The sequence below is a fragment of the Bombina bombina genome, chromosome 4, assembly GCF_027579735.1.
Source record: "Bombina bombina isolate aBomBom1 chromosome 4, aBomBom1.pri, whole genome shotgun sequence".
Taxonomy (NCBI): domain Eukaryota; kingdom Metazoa; phylum Chordata; class Amphibia; order Anura; family Bombinatoridae; genus Bombina; species Bombina bombina.
This window is the reverse complement of record NC_069502.1, coordinates 833,811,074-833,826,879: the sequence shown is the minus strand read 5'-3', so window position 1 is coordinate 833,826,879 and position 15,806 is coordinate 833,811,074. Positions and strand designations below refer to the sequence as shown.

At 44.6% G+C, this 15,806-nt stretch overlaps 1 protein-coding gene across 1 annotated transcript in view; it reads left to right on the top strand.

Annotated features, from left to right (window-relative positions):
* LOC128657947 (gastrula zinc finger protein XlCGF26.1-like) overlaps window positions 1-15,806 on the top strand; it is a 220,209-nt gene that overhangs the window by 162,577 nt on the left and 41,826 nt on the right. The window lies entirely within an intron of this gene.

Below are 15,806 nucleotides of genomic sequence, written 5' to 3'. Positions count from 1 at the left end.
CTTATTGAATTGTGTTTTTACTGAATGGGCACTGGGGCAGGTAGGCACGTAGTAAATAATATGTTAAGAGGCTCACAGCCTGCAGTACCATCTTGTTGCAACTGAAGCCAGCTTTAGGGCTGCCGGTAAGGAGGGATCTGTCGGGGGAAATGGATTCAGGGGGCCCCAGCATCCTCAGACCAGAGGGATCCCCTCCGGACTTGTGAACGCAGCGCAAAGACAGGACAGGCTCCTAAACTTCCCAACAAATACAGCAGATGAGGGAGCTGAGCACTCTGTGTCCCTCCTACAGTGCCGGAGAGAGGAGGAGAGCAGGGAGTGTTAGAGGATTCGGAATAACATTTACTCTTTACTGAGAGGACAGTCTGGGGCAGGCACGCACGTAGTTAATAGAATAATATGTGTTAAGAGGCTCAGGCTGGGGATGAAAGGGAGGCACTTCTCAGTGTCACATCTCACATGTACTGCGTGCTTTCAAAACAGACTTCGGAACGGCAATAAATTCTGTTTTTCAAGAATGTCATTTTGTAATACTGCCGTTCCGAAGTCTGTTTTGAAAGCACGCAGTACATGTGAGATGTGACACTGAGAAGTGCCTCCCTTTCATCCCCAGCCTGAGCCTCTTAACACATATTATTCTATTAACTACGTGCGTGCCTGCCCCAGACTGTCCTCTCAGTAAAGAGTATGCTGTAAATAAATGTTATTCCGAATCCTCTAACACTCCCTGCTCTCCTCCTCTCTCCGGCACTGTAGGAGGGACACAGAGTGCTCAGTTCCCTCATCTGCTGTATTTGTTGGGAAGTTTAGGAGCCTGTCCTGTCTTTGCACTGCATTCACAAGTCCGGAGGGGATTTTTTTTGCACAGTAAATGTCTCCATTGGGGATATGCAGATTTAATAATTAAGCAATTTGAGTTATGATGCTCTAGAGCAGGCAAACAAAATCTTCATCTTGTGATGCTGTAGCAGAGATCTCCTTCATCCCAGCCCCCACATACCCATCTGCAGGCTGCCCAGCCTCTACAACAAAGCCCTGCTGAATGAAACCTTGTACTGATCCAAGATAATCATTTCACTGCCAGTGGTTTCTTAGGTGGTTTCTATTTGCATTCACTGATGGTATATGTGAAGTGAAAGTATGTTTATATAATATATTGCATGGGGTATGCATAAAGGGACCAGGGTGATATGATATGATATGAGGGGGGGGGGGGGTTATGCATGAAGAGACCATGGTGATATTGATATGAGGGGGGGGGGGGGTAATCCATGACGAGACCATGGTGATATTGATATGCAGGGGGGGTTATGCATAAAGAGACCATGGTTATATTGATATGCAGGGGGTATGTATGAAGAGACCAGGGTGATATTGATATGCGGGGGGGGGATATCCATAAAGAGACCAGGGTGATATTGATATGCAGGGGGGGTTATGCATAAAGAGACCATGGTTATATTGATATGCAGGGGGTATGTATGAAGAGACCAGGGTGATATTGATATGCGGGGGGGGGGATATCCATAAAGAGACCAGGGTGATATTGATATGCGGGGGGGGGGGTATCCATAAAGAAACCAGGGTGATATTGATATGCAGGGGGGGGTATCCATGAAGAGACCAGGGTGATATTGATATGCAGGTGGGGTATCCATGAAGAGACCAGGGTGATACTAATATGCAGGTGGGGGTATCCATGAAGAGACCAGGGTGATATTGATATGCAGGTGGGGTATCCATGAAGAGACCAGGGTGATATTGATATGCAGGTGGGGGTATCCATGAAGAGACCAGGGTGATATTGATATGCAGGTGGGGTATCCATGAAGAGACCAGGGTGATATTGATATGCAGGTGGGGGTATCCATGAAGAGACCAGGGTGATATTGATATGCAGGTGAGGGTATCCATGAAGAGACCAGGGTGTTATTGATATGCAGGGGGGTATCCATGAAGAGACCAGGGTGATATTGATATGCAGGTGGGGGTATCCATGAAGAGACCAGGGTGATATTGATATGCAGGGGGGGAGTTATCCATGAAGAGACCAGGGTGATATTGATATGCAGGTGGGGGTATCCATGAAGAGACCAGGGTGATATTGATATGCAGGGGGGGTTATGCATAAAGAGACCATGGTTATATTGATATGCAGGGGGTATGTATGAAGAGACCAGGGTGATATTGATATGCGGGGGGGGGGGATATCCATAAAGAGACCAGGGTGATATTGATATGCGGGGGGGGGTATCCATAAAGAGGCCAGGGTGATATTGATATGCAGGGGGGGGGTTATCCATGAAGAGACCAGGGTGATATTGATATGCAGGGGGGGGGGGTATCCATGAAGAGACCAGGGTGATATTGATATGCAGGTGGGGTATCCATGAAGAGACCAGGGTGATATTGATATGCAGGTGGGGGTATCCATGAAGAGACCAGGGTGATATTGATATGCAGGTGGGGGTATCCATGAAGAGACCAGGGTGTTATTGATATGAAGGGGAGTATCCATGAAGAGACCAGGGTGATATTGATATGCAGGTGGGGGTATCCATGAAGAGACCAGGGTGATATTGATATGCAGGGGGGGAGTTATCCATGAAGAGACCAGGGTGATATTGATATGCAGGTGGGGGTATCCATGAAGAGACCAGGGTGATATTGATATGCAGGTGGGGGTATCCATGAAGAGACCAGGGTGATATTGATATGCAGGGGGGGGGGTTATCCATGAAGAGACCAGGGTGATATTGATATGCAGGTGGGGGTATCCATGAAGAGACCAGGGTGATATTGATATGCAGGTGGGGTATCCATGAAGAGACCAGGGTGTTATTGATATGCAGGGGGTATCCATGAAGAGACCAGGGTGATATTGATATGCAGGTGGGGGTATCCATGAAGAGACCAGGGTGATATTGATATGCGGGGGGGGGTATCCATGAATAGACCAGGGTGATATTGATATGCGGGGGGGGGTATCCATGAAGAGACCAGGGTGATATTGATATGCAGGGGGGGGGGTATCCATGAAGAGACCAGGGTTATATTGATATGCAGGGGGGGGGTATCCATGAAGAGACCAGGGTGATATTGATATGCAGGGGGGGGTATCCATTAAGAGACCAGGGTGATATTGATATGCAGGGGGGTATATAGATGAAGGGGTTGTGAACCCCGAAAACGTTCCATTAAATTGGTTTTTGTGAAAAAGTCCTGAGAGTGCATTCTCTTGTTTTCTATATATATACACACATGCACACACACACACAATTTAAAACTGAATTTTATTTCAAAATGACCTGCAGAAAAAATTTTACTACAAAAAATCTCATCGCAGAAAGTGAAAAGAAGTTCTGCTTCTGGGCAGGTGAGTGTATGTGTGTGAGATGTCTGAGGGACACAGGGTGTGAGTGAGTGTACGTGTGTGATGTCTGTGGGAAGTAGGGCAAGTGTGAGACGACGTGCGGTGACGTCAGAGGCTGGTGAGGCAATGGCTAGGATACGCCTTCATTCTTTAGATATCCTTTGTTGAAGAAATAGCAATGCACATGGGTGAGCCAATCACATGAGGTATCTATGTGCAGCCACCAATAAGCAGCTTCTGAGCATATTTAGATATGATTTTCAACAAAGGATATCAAAAGAATGAAGAAAATTAGATAATAGATGTAAATTGGAAAGTTATTTAAAATTGCATGCTCTTTCTAAATCTTTAAATGGTGTCTTGGAAAACTGGTCAACTTAATAAACATCTGATTTTCGTCTAAAGGATTGTAACAGAAACTCTTGCCAGATAACAAAATGCTTGCTCTGATTATGAGATCTAGAAATCCAGGCCCATTAAAATATATGTTTAAAACATACTTTTTACTTTAATGCTGCAAATTATGCTTATAGATTCCTTCATTATTCAGTAAATATAAAAATGTCTTGATCCAGTGGCGGCTGGTGAAATTTAATGATGGTGGGACGCTTGACCCCACCCCTTTAAATAAAGCCACACCATCAGATGGCACTGCCAATTCATTAATTAAATAAATAAAAGGTAGACAGAAACACAGAAAAGCACTCGGGGGGAGAGGGAGAGAGAGACGGGGGGAGAGGGAGAGAGACACAGAGGGTTAGAGAGAAAGAGAGAGAGACACAATCACACACAGAGGGTTAGAGAGAGAGAGAGACACAATCACACACAGAGGGTTAGAGAGAGAGAGAGAGAGAAAGAGAGACGCAATCGCACACAGAGGGTAAGAGAGAGAGAGAGAGACACAATCACACACAGAGGGTTAGAGAGAAAGAGAGACACAATCACACACAGAGGGTTAGAGAGAGAGAGAGAGAGAGACACAATCATACACAGAGGGTTAGAGAGAGAGAAAGAGAGAGAGACACAATCACACACAGAGGGTTAGGGAGAGAGAGAGACACAATCATACACAGAGGGTTAGAGAGAGACACACAATCACACACAGAGGGTTAGAGAGAGAGAGACAATCACACACAGAGGGTTAGAGATAGATAGAGACACAATCATACACAGAGGGTTAGAGAGAGAGAGAAAGAGAGAGAGAGAGACACAATCACACACAGAGGGTTAAAGAGAGAGAAAGAGAGAGACACAATCACACACAGAGGGTTAGAGAGAGAGACAATCACACACAGAGGGTTAGAGAGAGAGAGAGAAAGAGAGACGCAATCGCACACAGAGGGTAAGAGAGAAAGAGAGAGAGACACAATCACACACAGAGGGTTAGAGAGAGAGAGAGAGAAAGAGAGACACAATCACACACAGAGGGTTAGAGAGAGAGAAAGAGAGAGAGAGACACAATCACATACAGAGGGTTAGAGAGAGAGAAAGAGAGAGAGACAATCACACACAGAGGGTTAGAGACAGAGAGAGACAATCATACACAGAGGGTTAGAGAGAGAGAGACACACAAAATCACACACAGAGGGTTATAGAGAGAGACACAATCATACACAGAGGGTTAGAGAGAGAGAGAAAGAGAGAGAGAGGCACAATCACACACAGAGGGTTAGAGAGAGAGAGAAAGAGAGAGACACAATCACACACAGAGGGTTAGAGAGAGAGAGAGACACACAATCACACACAGAGGGTTAGAGAGAGAGAGAAAGAGAGAGAGACGCAATCGCACACAGAGGGTAAGAGAGAGAGAAAGAGAGAGAAACACAATCACACCAGATGGTTAGAGAGAGAGAGAAAGAGAGACACAATCACACACAGAGGGTTAGAGAGAGAGACACAATCACACACAGAGGGTTAGAGAGAGAGAGAGAGAGACAATCATACATAGAGGGTTAGAGAGAGAGAGAGAGATACACAATCACACACAGAGGGTTATAGAGAGAGAGAGACACAATCATACACAGAGGGTTAGAGAAAGAGAGAGAGAGACACAATCACACACAGAGGGTTAGAGAGAGAGAGACACACACAATCACACACAGAGGGTTAGAGAGAGAGAGAAAGAGAGAGAGACGCAATCGCACACAGAGGGTAAGAGAGAGAGAAAGAGAGAGAGACACAATCACACACAGATGGTTAGAGAGAGAGAGAGAAAGAGAGACACAATCACACACAGAGGGTTAGAGAGAGAGACACAATCACACACAGAGGGTTAGAGAGAGAGAGAGAGACAATCATACACAGAGGGTTAGAGAGAGAGAGAGAGATACACAATCACACACAGAGGGTTATAGAGAGAGAGAGACACAATCATACACAGAGGGTTAGAGAAAGAGAGAGAGACACACAATCACACAGAGAGGGTTAGAGAGAGAGAGAGAGAAAGAGAGAGACACAATCACACACAGAGGGTTAGAGAGAGAAAGAGAGACACAATCACACACAGAGGGTTAGAGAGAGAGAGACACAATCATACACAGAGGGTTAGAGAGAGAGAGAAAGAGAGAGAGAGAGAGAGACACAATCACGCAGAGGGTAAAAGAGAGAGACACAATCACACACAGAGGGTTAGAGAGAGAGAAAGAGACACAATCACACACAGAGGGTTAGAGAGAAAGAGAGAGACACAATCACACACAGAGGGTTAGAGAGAAAGAGAGAGACACAATCACACACAGAGGGTTAGAGAGAGAGAAAGTGAGACACAATCACACACAGAGGGTTAGAGAGAGAGAAAGCGAGACACAATCACACACAGAGAGTTAGAGAGAGAAAGAGAGAGATAGACACAATCACACACAGAGGGTTAGAGAAAGAGAGACACAATCACAAACAGAGCGTTAGAGAGACACTTAAGGGATGAGAGAGTCAGAGGGGGAGGAAGAGAGAAAGAGACCATGGGGGAGAACGACACATAAGGAGAGAGATGGATAGATAGAGAGAGAGAGACACACACACACACACACACACAAAGGGGGGGGGAGGGACCACTGCATTTTTAAGTAATATTTTAAGTGACTATCAAATGCTAATAGTCTACAATCTATTTTAAATATCTGAAACAGAACAGCACATATGAATGGGAGCATTAATAAATTATTATTTGTTGTTTACATCAGGATTGTCCAACATACACCTAAGGAATCACTGGATTAAATGAAATACTATAGCTACAAGAGCAATGGAGAATATTTGCTATAACTCATTCTAAACTGTTTGGTTTAATTTTACATTACCATGCTGTTGGTCTAGCTTACTCTTGTCAAATAACAACTCATCCATACAAACAGCAGAGCTACAGAGAGTTCAGAAAGTGAGACTATAAATTAGTGTGCAGTACAGAGGCAAGCTGCTAAGGTAACATTAATAAGTCAGTAAGATAGTGAGGCTATAAACTAGTGTGCAGTACAGAGGCAAGCTGCTGGGTGTAAACTTTGAGTAAACAAAATACAAAAATGATCCTTAAACTGCTGTAAAAGAGTAAAAAAACAAAAAATACTAAACCACATTCATTAAATTATAATTTTCACTAACAGAATCCCTTTCAGTAAAATCTAAGGCTGCGGCACTTGAATAAAATGTGGCTAAAACACTGCTCTATCTGCATCTCTTCCTGCTCTGTAAGGAAGTAACAGTGGCACATTCCACTGCACTTGGAGGGGAAGTACTGAACTCTCTTTTTCACTTTAGCAAAGCTGGCAGCTTTACAGGACAGCAACAAAATAAATGAAAGTTGTATTTTTCCGTTTTTGTTATGTTTTATATGATTAAACATCCAGCCCCAACCCTAAGTTCCACTTACTAATGCCTCTCACTGGATTGGGTCAGCCCAAATAGGACTGCCTCAAATAAGCAGTTATGGGCCATGCAATGATCTTAACCACTTTCATCCAGTAGGTGGCGCAGCATGTTGTGTAATGGTGGGCAGACCTGCTTGTGCCTCTCCATTGCACAACATGTAGCTGTGGGGGAAAAAATGCTGGGGGGAAAAAAATTGCAATTTTTTTTTTTAAAGCCAATAAAAAAAAAAATATTTTTGCCCATATGAGAGGTGAAGCCTTGCCTCACCTGCCTCTAGTGACTGCGTATGTGTGTGACATGTCTGTTAAGTAGGGCACATGAGTGTGTGTGACATGTCTGTGGGAAGCAGGGCACATGTGATTGTACGTGTGTGATATGTCTAAGGGATGCAGGTCATAGGTGAGTTTATATGGGTGACACGTGAGAGGGATGCAAGGGCACAGGTGAGTGTAAGTGTGTGATATGTCTGGGATGGAGGGGATAGGTGTGTGTATGTATATGACATATCTAAGGAAAGCAGTGTATGTGTGTGACACTTGAGAGGGATGTAGGGCACGTGTGTGTGACATGTCTGAGGGAAGTAGGGCACATGTGAATGAGTGTGTGTGACATGTCTGTGGGAAGCAGGGCACATGTGATTGTACGTGTGTGATATGTCTAAGGGATGCAGGGCATAAGTGAGTGTATATGGGTGACACATGAGAGGGACGCAAGGGCATAGGTGAGTGTAAGTGTTTGACATGTCCGGGATGGAGGGGATAGGTGTGTGTATGTATATGACATATCTAAGGAAAGCAGTGTATGTGTGTGACACTTGAGAGGGATGTAGGGCACGTGTGTGTGACATGTCTGAGGGAAGCAGGGCACGCATGAGTGTATGTGTGTGACATGTCTGTTAAGTAGGGCACATGAGTGTGTGTGACATGTCTGAGGGAAGTAGGGCACGTGTGTGTGACATGACTGAGAGAAGCAGGGCACGCATGAGTGTATGTGTGTGACATGTCTGTTAAGTAGGGCACATGCATATGTATGACATGTCTCAGGGAAGTAGGGCACGTGTTAGTGTGTGTGATATCTGTGGGAAGCAGGGCACATGTGATTGTACATGTGTGATATGTCTAAGGGATGCAGGGTATAGGTGAGTGTATATGGGTGACACATGAGAGGGACGCACAGCACAGGTGAGTGTAAGTGTGTGACATGTCTGGGATGGAGGGGATAGGTGTGTGTACGTGTGACATATCTAAGGAAAGCAGTGTACGTGTGTGACACTTGAGAGGGATGTAGGGCAAAGTGAGTGTTTGTGTGTCATGTCTGTGAGAAACAGGGCACAGATAGTGTATGTGTGCCACATGTGAGAGTTGCAGGGCACAGGTGAGTGTATGTGTGAGATGTGTCTGCGGGAAACAGGGCACAGGTGAGTGTACATGTCTGTGTATGTTCACTAATAAAGTTTATTCTACATATTATATATTACCTTTTTATATAAAATTGCAATCTGATTTTCATTACAGGTAAAGAATATATGGCATAAAAAATAAAACTAAATGTTTTTTGCTCATAAGCAATAATTATTTAAAGGGACACTCAAACTAACTTTTATGATTCAGAAAGAGCATTCAGTTTTATGATACTTTCCAGTATACTTCCATAAATTTTGCAGTCTTTTTATATACACACTTTCTGGGGAACAAGCTCCTACTGAGCATGTGCACAAGCTCACAGGATATATGTAAATTAGTCTGTAGTTGACAGATGTCTGTCACATGATAAAGGGGGGGGAAGGGGAGAAAAAATAAATTTGACAGAAATTTTTTACTGCTTATTTGAAATTCAGTGTAGGTGTTATTGTCTTGTCTTTTTTTCTATGCATTTGTTAATTATGCAATTGTATTTAATGGTCCTTTATGTTGCATATTAACCCTCTTTCCTGTGATGTAAATGCTCTTAGCCTTTTTAAAGTTAACTCAATAACTGTGATGGTTTGATGTTATTTTGGAAATTTGTCACAAGTTAATATCCTTTTGGTTTAGCTGTATTGGGGTTTTTATGCTTTTTCAGCTAAATACTCCTCATCATCTATATGATATAACAAAATTGGCTACCTTAGTTCCTTTCCTCAGATACCCCTGCCCTCATTCTCGGTGACTTCAATCTCCCTGTTGATAATCCCACTGCCTCCTATGCAAAACAACTTCTGCAACTCACTTCCTCTTTTGGCCTGTCACAATGGACTGGCTCTCCCTTTCACAAAGATGGTCACTCCCTTGATCTGTTTTTCAGCTATCGATGCACTATCTCAAACTTGCCAAACTCACCTTTTCCTCTTTCTGACCTCCACCTCCTCACTTGTAACATCACCTCTCTCCCTACAACTCTCCCTCCTTCTACCCCTCACACTAAACTTCACAGAAGTATCAAGTCATTAGATCAGCAACAGCTTGCTAGCTCTCTCGAACCTCTTCTCTCTTCCATCCTCTACTTTCTCTTGTAAGGTGTATCCAGTCCACGGGTTCATCCATTACTTGTGGGATATTCTCCTTCCCAACAGGAAGCTGCAAGAGGACACCCACAGCAGAGCTGTCTATATAGCTCCTCCCCTAACCCCCACCCCCAGTCATTCTCTTGCAGCTCTCAACAAGATAGAAAGTATCAAGAGATATGTGGTGACTTAGTGTAGTTTTTCCTTCAATCAAGAGTTTGTTATTTTTAAACGGTACCAGCGTTGTACTATTTTTCTCTCAGGCAGAAATTAGAAGAAGAATTCTGCCTGGAGGTTGATGATCTTAGCGGTTTGTAACTAAGGTCCATTGCTGTTCTCACACATAACTGAAGAGTATGGGAAAACTTCAGTTGGGGGAACGGCCTGCAGATTACCTGCTTTGAGGTATGTTCAGTAATTTTATTTCTAGAGAGATGATAAGTTCTAGAAAATGCTGACAGAGCCTTATGTATTTGAGGTAAGCTAGATGCAGTGATTTAACAACGACTGGGATCATGCTTACAAAACAGGGTAATACTCATGTTAATACTCATATTACTTAGAGACAAAACATTTACAGGTTTCATAAATATGACGTTTTTTTCTCTGAGGGAGATAAGTCTTTATTTGGGGCCTAGTTTCCACATGACTAGTCAGATACTCCTAGGAGTATTTTCTTAAGGCCCCTCTGGCATCCAGTACATGGTGGGAGGGGCCTATTTTCGTACTCTAGATACGCAGTTTCCTTCAGACTGAGACATCCAGCTTCCCTAGAGGAGTCCTCTGGCATCTGAGGACCACTATAGAGGGTTTATTTCTTCCCTAAATCGTATTTGAGGGCAGGTAGGAGCCTCAGCAGAGCTGTGGCAAGGTGCTTAACTGTATTTTAACGGTGCTTGAAGTTTTTTAAATCCGGTTTGGAGCCTAAGGGGTTAATCATCCATTTGCAAGTGGGTGCAATGTTGCTTTAGTCCCTTCCTCACACTGTAAAAATTTCAAAGACTTCACTATATTTTACACTGTTTTGCAGTTTAAGTGCTAGTTTTTTTCTCTTAAAAGCACAGTAACGTTTTTATTTAATTGCTGTTTCACCTTTATTAAAGTGTTTTCCAAGCTTGCTTGTCTCATTACTAGTCTGTTAAACATGTCTGACATAGAGGAAACTCCTTGTTCAATATGTTTGGAAGCCATTGTGGAACCCCCTCTTAGAATGTGTACCAAATGTACTGAAATTTCTATAAACTATTAAAGACCATATTATGGCGCTTAAAGATTTATCTCCAGGGGATTCTCTGACTGAAAAAAGGGAGATTATGCCATCTAGCTCTCCCCATGTGTCAGAACCTATAACTCCCGCTCAAGTGACGCCAAGTACATCTAGCGCGTCTAATTCTTTTACCTTACAGGACATGGCGGCAGTTATGAATGCTACCCTCTCAGAGGTATTGTCCAAACTGCCAGGGTTACAAGGAAAGCGAGACAGCTCTGGGGCTAGAACAAATACAGAGCTTTCTGACGCTTTAATGCCTGTGTCCGATATACCCTCACAATACTCAGAAGCCGAGGCAGGAGAGCTTCTATCTGTGGGTGACATTTCAGATTCAGGGAAGGCGTTGCTTCAGTCTGACTCTGAAATGACATCGTTTAAATTTAAGCTTGAACACCTCCGCTTATTGCTTAAGGAGGTTTTAGCAACTCTGGATGACTGTGAACCCATTGTAGTTCTAGAGAAATTGTGTAAGATGGACAAATACTTTGCAGTGCCTGTTTACACTGATGTTTTTCCAGTCCCTAAGAGGTTTTCGGAAATTATTACTAAGGAATGGGATAGACCAGGTGTGCCGTTCTCTCCCCCTCCTGCTTTTAAAAAGATGTTTCCCATAGATGCCGCCACACGGGACTCGTGGCAGACGGTCCCTAAGGTGGAGGGAGCAGTCTCTACCCTAGCTAAGCGTACAACTATCCCCGTCGAGGACAGTTGTGCTTTCCTAGATCCTATGGATAAAAAATTGGAGGGTCTCCTTAAGAAAAATTTTATTCATCAAGGTTTTATTCTCCAGCCTCTTGCATGCATTGCCCCAGTCACTGCTGCAGCGGCTTTTTGGTTCGAGTCTCTTGAGGAGGCTCTACAGGTGGAGACCCCATTAGATGAGATTTTAGACAGGATTAAATCTCTTAAATTAGCTAATTCCTTTATCTCTGACGCCGTTTTTCATTTAACCAAACTAACGGCTAAGAATTCAGGTTTTGCCATTCTGGCGCGTAGGGCGCTATGGCTTAAGTCCTGGTCAGCAGACGTTACTTCAAAGTCTAAGCTTCTTAACATCCCCTTCAAGGGACAGACCCTATTCGGGCCTGGTCTGAAGGAGATTGTTTCTGATATTACTGGAGGAAAAGGTCACGCCCTTCCTTAGGATAGGTCCAATAAGTTAAGGACCAAACAGAATAATTTTCGTTCCTTTCGAAACTTCCAGAGTGGCGCAGCTTCAGCTTCCTCTAATGCAAAACAAGAGGAAAATTCCGCCCAGTCCAAACCAGTTTGGAGACCTAACCAGGCTTGGAACAAAGGGAAGCAGGCCAAAAAACCTGCTGCTCTTTCAATACTATGTTTTGTCACCCTAATGTTGATTTTTCTGTTTAACATGGGCTGTTTGCTGTTTACCAACCTACTTGTACTCAGGAAACTTTAACCTAGTCAGAATCTAGCTTAAGTAGTTGAAATGCCAAGAATCTACCACACTCTTCACTTATTAACTCAACTATAATATCATTGCTAGTTAATAGAATGCTATGTTGTCCTCCTGAAGGTTAAATTTTGTCATAGGTCCTGCATGGTGATTGTCAACAGACGGGATGCCCTGGAGTTGGGGGCCACCGGCCTCACTCGCTGTCTCATGGACCTTTTCTTGACCCATGGCTGCACCGTCTCTTGGCACTCTATCATGGGGCCCAGAGGCCATATTTTACGGGAGCTGAGACCCAATATAGCTATGCTAAAGTACTGGGATTTTTTGTATGGATGAAATGTTGCATTTCCACACCTAATAACCCAACCCAGCCTGACCTTAGTTAGTATAGTTGGGAACTTCTAGGTCCCCCCCATTAATCACTTACTAGCTCAGCCGAAATGTTGTGCCTGGTCAATCAGTTACTATGTCTATATTTTAATGTTTAATCACTGCCTTACGACCCACATGGCAGATGTCAACGGCCGGAGCATGCTGGAGCCGGGGGCCTTGCGGCTACTCCCGTCGCTCTATCAGCCTTTTCCTGACCCATTGCCGCGCCGCCTTTTGACATCTGACCATGGCGCTCAAAGGCCATATCTTAAACGGGCCGAACATATAGCTGGCCCTATAATACTTAATACTGCTTGAAACTTTTAAGGTGAAAAATCTGTTATCAAAGTTTTGTATCTCTTATTGATGCATGGTTAAAGCTGATCACAGTTCTCTATCTGTCTTGTTGCTCTTTTGTTCAAACTGTGCGGGCAGCGGAGGGGGCCATTGCCTTGGACCCCCTCTGTTGCCTCCGCCCCCCCCCCCCCCCCACCCACCCACTTTCTGTGCAGCTAGGGGTAATTTGTTACCCTCTGCGCCAATTTTTTTTGGCAGAGTTACGTAGTCTCTGCTCAATCCGAGGAGTTTTTTTTTTTTTTCTCTCCTCCCAGGGTCCCTCATATCTTTCCACCTCCCAATCCTTTTCCTTAACAGACATGAAAATAGGCACACTCAACGTAAGGGGTCTAAACTCCCCCACAAAACGGAGTCTCCTCCTCCGTTTCCTTTCGACCCACCAGCTGGGAGTGGCCTTCCTCCAAGAAACCCTGTCCACATAGATGTTGACCCAGTGGGGCGTTATGTTATTGCAGTTGCCCGCATTAATAATGTTCTCTGCACCCTGGTAGCTCTGTATTCACCGAATATTAACCAAACTAGTTTCCTTCGGAAACTTCTACATAGGGTTGACAGGCTTAAGCAGGGCCATGTGATTGTTGGGGGGGATTGCAACCTGGTCTGGGACCCATCCAGAGACAGAAAATCGAAAAACAAAAAGTCCCCCGCGTTAGGGGAGGAACATTATTCAAAACATTTTAGAAACCTAATTTCACAATACACTCTGCAAGATGTCTGGAGGGCCCTGCATCCTGATGACACAGACTACACTTTCTACTCGGCCTCGTCCCAGTCCTTCTCAAGACTAGATTACTTTTTCTGTTACCCCTGGACCTTGGGAGAGATCGCCGGAGCGTCCATTATGCCATGTGTCTGGTCAGACCATGATGCAGTACTATTGGTGGTTGACTTTTCGCACTCGGGAAGCACTAGGTGCCCCTGGAGACTGCCGGAGTATTTGCTCTCCGAAACCCAAATCCCTAAATGGGAGAAGGAAATAGAATATTTCCTGCTTATAAACGATGAAGAGGGCATTTCCTCCCTAACCCTATGGGCGTCTCTCAAAGCCTATTTGAGAGGCCTGTTCATCCAGCAGGCCGGTCAAGACAAAAGGTCCAGGGGAGCTTTGCTGGCCCAACTCTATAGTGACTATGCCAACCTAAGAGAACAGCTGAAAAAGGGTAGACCAAGTGCCCTAGTCTGTAGACTGCAGATAATTAAAAAACAAATAGCACAATTGGAGCTACAAAAAGTCCAGCGAACCCTCTCGGTTCTTAAGCAGAAGTACTACCACAAAGGCGATAAGGCCGACAGATTGCTGGCACACAAGCTCAAACAGAGATCACTCCTAAATAAAATACCATACATACGGAAGGGTGAGCATAGAGTTTACGCTCTGAATGACATAGGCGAGGCCTTTGCTCAATATTATAGCCAGCTCTATCAGATTTCAGATCAAGACCATTCTCATTACACTCCTAAGGCGAAGATTACCGAATTCCTTGAGAACTCACAATTGCCGCATGTCCCCCGAAAAATACATTGATTCCTTATCCGCGACTATCACCGTAACAGAAGTTTGCTCTATCATCAAGGGCCTTAAACTCCATAAATCCCCAGGACCAGACGGGTACGGCGCCCTCTTTTTTTAAGAGGTATCTAACTCTTCTCGCCCCTCTTTTGACTAGAGTTTTCAACAAGGCTGTAGGCTCGGGAGGTTTCCCTTCGGAGTTTCTGGAAGCTTCTATCGTCACAATCCCCAAACCGGGAAAAGACATCACCCTCTGCGAAGGCTATCGGCCAATCTCCCTCATAAACGGAGATGTGAAAATATACGCCAAGATATTGGCGACAAGGCTCAACCGAGTCCTTCCTCGCCTGATCCACCCGGATCAGGTGGGATTCACCCCTGGGCGCCAAGGTACAGACAACACCAGAAGACTCCTAAATGTTTTCTCCGAAGCAGCATCACTTGAGATCCCATTGGCAACACTATCTTTAGATGCCGAAAAGGCGTTTGATAGGGTCCGATGGGATTATATGACAGATTTATCTCTGCAGTCATGGCGCTCTACACAAACCCAACCGCGAGGGTACGGGGACTGGGTTTCGTCTCTAGACCATTCAATATCAAGAATGGCACTAGACAGGGTTGTCCCCTGTCGCCATTACTTTTCACCCTGGTTATCGAACCCTTAGCAAGCCGGCTCAGGGCCTCATCAACTATTCATAGCCTCGTACTCAACCCTCATTCATTGGCACTCTTCGCTGATGACCTCACGGTGTTCCTTCCAGAGCCGGAGGATTCCCTCCCGGAGTTGTTCAAGCTTCTAGCGGATTTTTCAGCAGTGTCTTACTACAAACTGAACTACACCAAAACAGAGGCGTATGCTCTAGGGCTGACGACTCACAGGTTGGAGCTCCTGAAAGAGCAATACCCCTTTAAATGGTCCACGGATAGTTTGAGACACCTGGGAATAGAGCTATCCCACGATCTCCAAATCATTATAAAGAAAAACTATGAGCCCCTCCTACAGGAGTTCAGAAGGACCACAACAAACTGGAGTGGATTAGAGGTATCTTGGACGGCCGCATTGTTGCCCTAAAGATGATGCTGCTTCCTAAGCTGACATACTTTTTTCGCTGCTTACCGGTAGCGGTTCCTACCTACTTACTCAACCATTTTCAGTCCGTC